Below are 6,491 nucleotides of genomic sequence, written 5' to 3' on the forward strand. Positions count from 1 at the left end.
GGGTCAAGGGGGGGAGGGGGGGGGGAGGGGGGGGGGGGGGGGTGTGGAGAATGGGGATTTAATGGGGGGGGATGAGGACACATTTGTAATAACTTAACTAATAAAGAATTTTAAAAAAAGTCAAAGACAAAAAGAATTTTAAAAGCAGCAAGAGAAAAGAACACTTAAACTGTAGTCAATGTAAAATAGACTGCTATAGATATAAGTTGTTATATGTAAATCTCATGGTAACCACAAAGCAAAATCCTATAGTAAGTACTCAAAAGAGAAAGAGAAAGAAATATCTAATAAAAAGGGAATATGCAAATTGACCATCAGGCTGTAATGGTCAAGACGGCTGCGCCCACAGCAGAGGCAGGGATTCTGTAACAGAAGCTGGCTGCACCCACAGCAGAGGCTGAGTTCCTGTAACGAGCCTTAACGAGCAATCAGCAGGGACCTGAGGCTGCATGGCACTGGGCCGGGGCAGGGGACCTGAGGCTGCACCCCCCCTGCCTTGGGGCTTGCCAGGGGATCTCAGGCTGTGCCCCCTGCCCTGGCACTGGGCCAGGGAACCTGAGGCCGGGCCCCATGCCCCAGCACCAGGCTGTGGGACCTGAGGCTGTGCCTCCCACCCGGCGGGGCTTGACAGGGGACCTCAGGCCACTGCCCCCCACCTGGAAGGGCTTGAAGGGGTACCTCAGGCTGCACCCTCCCACCCCAGCACCAGGCTGGGGGACCTCAGGCTGCAAACCCCGCCCAGCAGGGCTTGACGGGGAACCTCAAGGTGTGCCCCCTGCCCAGCGGGGCTTGACAGGGACCTCATGGTGTGTCCCTATCCTGCCCTAGGCTGGGGGACCTCAGGCCGTGCTCCCTGCCCCGGCACCGGGCCGGGAGACCTGAGGCCATGCCCCCACCTGGCGGGGCTTGACAGGGGACCTCAGGCCACTGCCCCCCACCCGGAAGGGCTTGAAGGGGGACCTCAGGCTGCAAACCCCGCCCAGCAGGGCTTGACGGGGACCTCAGGCCATGTCCCTTGCCCACGGGACTTGATGGGGGACCTCAGGTTGTGCCCCCCCACACAGGGCTTGACGGGGAACCTCAAGGTGTGCCCTCTGCCCAGCGGGGCTTGACAGGGACCTCCTGGTGTGTCCCCTATCCTGCCCTAGGCCGGGGGACCTCAGGCCGTGCTCCCTGCCCCAGCACCGGGCCGGGAGACCTGAGGCCATGCCCCCACCTGGCGGGGCTTGGCAGGGGTGGGGCTGGCTGGGTCTAGATCTAGCCCAATGAGGGTGGGGCAAGCTGGGTCTGGGTCTCACGCAATTTCAAGGTGCATGTGGGTGGGCAGGGACTTGACTCTGGTTCCCATGGCACGCTCCAGACTCTGACAGGAGGAAGATTTTCATATACATTTTACTAATTTTCTTTCATCTCTGACACTTCTATTACAAAGAAAGGGCAAATAGCAATCTATATATATAAAAAGGGAATATGCTAATTAGCCAAGCGTCATGACCGCTCAGGAGGAGCTGCGCACGCAGATGGGTGGGAGGGGACTGCCTGCACCCCCACCCGAGTGGCCGTGGGGAGGCTGGGGGCGGGCAGGAGTGGAGACACAACACGCAGGAGCGCCTGCCCCCACCCCAACGGACACAATGTGGTGGCTGGGGGCGTGCTCAGAGCAGCCACTGCACAGCTCACAGCATGCCCTCACCCCAACAGACACAACACTGTGGCTGGCCGGCGCTATGCAGGTCAGGCGCAGGTCCCAGTCCCCCACGGGGTGCCTTACACAGTGGGAGATGGGGCGCCCCCTCGTGTAATTTCAATCACATGCTGGGCCTCTAGTATTAAAATATTTCCTCTAATTAATTCCCTTTTAATGTGCACAAATTTCATGCACCAGGTCACTAGTAAGCATATAACTAAAGAAAGTCATCAAACCACAAAGAAACAGAGCAAGAGCAAAGGACATATAAAAATAACCAGAAAATTACTAACAAGATGGCAATAAGCACATACCTATCAATAATTATTTTAAATAGACTAAAATTTTCAATCAAAAGACACAAAGTAGCTGAATGGCTGTTTAAAAATAAATATGCATCTAATAAAGGCCTGGGGCACAAAATTCATGCACAGGAGGGGGGTGTCCCTCAGCCTGACCTGTACCCTCTCCAATCTGGGACCCCTTGGGGGATGTCCGACTGCTGGTTTAGGCCCTATCCCACAGGCAGTCAGACATCCCTCTCATAATCTGGGACTGCTGGCTCCTAACCGTTCACCTGCCTGCCTGCCTGATTGCCCCTAACCGTTTCTGCCTGCCAGCCTAATCACTCCCTAACTGCTCCCCGGCCAGCCCTATTGACACCTAACTGCTCCCCTGCCGACCCAATTGCCCCCAACTGCCCCCCACCTGCCAGCCCGATCATCCCCAACTGCCCTCCCTGCCGGCCTGATCACCCCCAACTGCCCTCTCCTGCTGGCCTGATCGCCCCCAACTGCCCTCCCCTGCCGGCCATCTTGTGGTGGCCATCTTGTGGCAGCCATCTTGTGATGACGTCGCACAAGGGCGTTGCACCACCTAGGTTTTATTATATAGAACTCACTTTAATTTTTTATTGAATTTATTGGTGTGGCATTGGTTAATAAAATTAGATATAAGAACTGAAAAGGGATATAAAAAGACATTCTATATACATGGAAACCAAAAGAAAGCTTACATCAAATAATATAGACTTTAAAACAAAGACTGTGGTAAGAGACAAAGGAGGGCATTACATAATGATAAAGAAATCAATCCAACAAGAAGATATAACATTTGTAAATGTGCACCCAACATAGAAGCACATAAATATAGGAAGCAATATTAATAGATCTAAAAGTAGAAATAGACAGCAATACAATAATAATAGTAGGAAACCTTAATATCTCACATATATCAATGGATAGATCATCCAGAAAGAAAAATCAATAAAGAAACATCAGTTATACTAGATAAACTTAAAATATTTACAAAACATTCCATTCCATTAAATAGTAACAAAATTACACATTCTTCCCAAGTGCAAATGGAACATTTTCTAAGATAGATCATGTAAGGCCACAAAAACACCTTAATAAATTTAAGAGTATTGAAATGATATCAAGCATCTTTTCTGACCACAATGGTATGAAACTAGACATTAATTACATGAAAACTGGAAATTCTACTAATGTGTGCAGATTAACCAACATGCTACCGAACAAATCAGTGGATTTAAGGAGAAATTCAAAAATATCTTGAGATAAATTGAAATGTAGTATACCAAAATTAATGGGATGCAGCAAAAGTAGTTATACGAGGTAAGTTCATAATGACAAATTACTACCTCAAGAAACAAGAAAAGTCTCAGAAAACTTAACTTTATATTTCAAGGAACTAGCAAAATTACAAATGAAGCCCCAAATTAGTAAAAAGGAGGAAATAACAGCTTAGAGCAGAAATATGCAAAACAGAAACAAAAAAAGACTATAGAAAAAATTCAAAGAAACTAAGATCTAGTCCTTTAAAAAAAATGAACAAAATAGACAAACTTTAGCTACTCACCATGAAGAATAGAGTACTCAAATAAAATCAGAAATGAAAGATATATAACTGATACTTCAGAAATATAAAGGATAATAAGAGACTACTATAAAAAAATGATATGGTAACAGATTGGACAACCTAGATTAAATGGAGATTCCTAGAAACATACAACTTACCAAGACTGAATCATGATGAAATAGAAAAATCTGAACAGACCGATGACTAGTAAAAAGATTTAATCAGTAATAAAAAACTTCCCAACAAACCAAAGTCCAGACCAGACAAGAAAATATCATTGGTGATTTCTACCAGATATTCAAAAAAATTTAATACCAACCCTTCCAAAACTCTTTCAAAAAGCAAAAGAGGATGGAAATATTTCACTCATTTTACAAGATTAGCATTACACTAATACTGAAACCAGACAAAGATGCCACAAGAAAATTATAGGCCAATATTCCTGATAAACATAGAAGCAAAAAAATCCTCAACAAAATACCAGTACATTGACCTCAATAATATATTAAAATAGTTATATACCACAATAAAATGGGATTTATTCTAGGGAGGCAAGGATAGTTCAACATCCACAAATCGGTGTCATACACCACAATAACAAAATAATGATAAAAATCACATAATCATTTCAATAGATGCATAAAAAGCATTTAATAAAATTCAAATTCCATTTATAATAAAGCTCTCAACAAAGAGGGTATAGAGGAAATGTATGTCAACATAGTAAAGGCTGCATATGACAAGCCCACAGCTGACATCATACTCAGTGGTGAAAAGTAGAAAGCTTTTCCTTGAAGGTCAGGAACAAGGCAAGGATGTGCACTATCAGCACCTTTATTCAACACTAAAGGCCTGGTGCGTGAAATTTCGTGTACTCGGGGGGGTCCCTCAGCCCAGCCTGCATCCTCTCGCAGTCTGGGAGCCCTTGGGGGATGTCCAACTGATGGCTTAGGCCTGCTCCTCTCTGGCCCCCTTCTGCGGGAGGAAAGTGGCAGTGGCCTCCCTCTGCATGAGGCAACTGGCTGGCTGATTGGGGGACTGCACCAGCCAATGAGTGGCTGGTCCCATCCCCCAATCACCCCCCGCCACCACCCCCCGATTGCTGTCCCCTCCGCCACTGGCACCTGCCTTGGCTGGCCTGATGCCACCTGCTAATCGGCCCTGTCCCCCACTGACTGGTCATTCTGCCATTCAGTCGATTTGCATATTAGGCTTTTATTATATAGGACTAGAGGCCCGGTGCACAAATTCGTACATGGGTGGGGTCCCTCGGCCTGACTGGCGATCAGTGCCGATCAGGGCCGTCTCTCCCAGTCCCAATCAGGGGCAATTGGGGCCGGCCAGCCAAGGGTAGAGACCGTGGGAGGTTGGCCAGCCTGGAGGAGGGACTGCAGGAGGTTGGCTGGCCAGGGAGATTGGCTATGGGAGAACACTGAGCACCAGGGGGCAGCTCCTGCATTGTGTGTCTGCCCCCTGGTGGTCAGGGCATGTCATAGCAACTGGCCAACCAGTCGTTCAGTTGTTTGGTCATTCGGTCGCTTAGGCTTTTATATATATAGACTAGAGGCCCGGTGCACAAAAATTTGTGCACTCGGGGGGGAAGGGCCGCCATCTTGGCTGACAGTTAATTTGCATAAGGATATGCTGATTAGCCAATGGGAAGGGTAGCGGTCGTACGCCAATTACCATGTTTCTCTTTTATTAGTGTAGATAGTATTTGAGTCAGAGCAATTAGACAAGGAAAAGAAATAAAAGGCATCCAAATTAGAGAGGAAGAAGTAATATTATAAACAGAAAACCCTAAAGACTGTTAGAACTAATACCCAAATTTGTAGGGTACAAAATCAATACACAAAAACTTGCTCATTTCTATCCTATCTAATAAAGAAGGAATATGCTAATTGGCCCTCATGCTGTTGCAAAGATGGCAACGCCCACAGCCAATAAGGAGGGAATATGCTAATTGACTGTCCTGCCCTAAAAAATGGCGGCACCCACAGCCAATAAAGAGGGAATATGCTAATTGACTGCCACTCTCTCTCAAAGATGGGTGCCCACAGCCACAAGATGGCAGTGCCCAGTTCCCTCAGCCCGCCAGGCGGCAGGCATGCAGAAAGGCTTGGCCCACCCCCCAGGCAGGCCCGGCCACTCCGCACGCCTGCCTCCAGAGTCCCCCAGTCTCCTCAGCCCACCAGCTGCCCAGGGCCAGCCCAAGACACAGGCAAGCCTCGGATGGTGGCTGCCCAGCCGCCCAGGGCTGCCCAGCCACCAAGGGCTGCCCAAGGCTCAGGTAACCAGGCCGGCCAAGGCTTGCACTGCTGGCAGAGGTGTGATGGGGTGTCGCCTTCCCCTGATCGCCGAGTTGCCTCTGGGCATGCCCCTGAGGGCTCCCGGACTGTGAGAGGGGGCAGGCCAGGCTGAGGGACCACCCCTCCAGTGCATGAATTTTCATGCACCAGGCCTCTAGTACACTAATAATAAACAATCAGAAAGGGAAATTAAGAAAACAATCCCATTTACAATTGCAAAAAAAAAAAAAAGTGCTATGCCCAGCCACTGTGTCTCAGAGGTTGAACATAGACCTATGAACCATAAGGTCACAGTTCGATTCCAGTCTGGGCATATGCTTGGGTTGCAGACTCAATCAAAATGACATATGCATCCATATGCCTATTGCAACATTATTTACAATAGCTTAGATATGGAAGCAACCTAAGTGTCCATTGATTTCACCCTCATATTCATAGTAGCATAATTTACAATAGCCAAGACATGGAAACAACTTAAGTGTTCACTGAAAGATGAGTGGATAAAAAAATTGTGGCATATATATATATATATCCATATATATATCCATATATATACATCCTGTTAATAAAAGCCTATGTGGTCATCACACCCTCACGCTGTGACGCCCTCATGC

This window comes from Myotis brandtii, unplaced genomic scaffold, assembly GCF_000412655.1.
Source record: "Myotis brandtii unplaced genomic scaffold, ASM41265v1 scaffold115, whole genome shotgun sequence".
In the NCBI taxonomy this organism is placed as follows: Eukaryota; Metazoa; Chordata; class Mammalia; order Chiroptera; family Vespertilionidae; genus Myotis; species Myotis brandtii.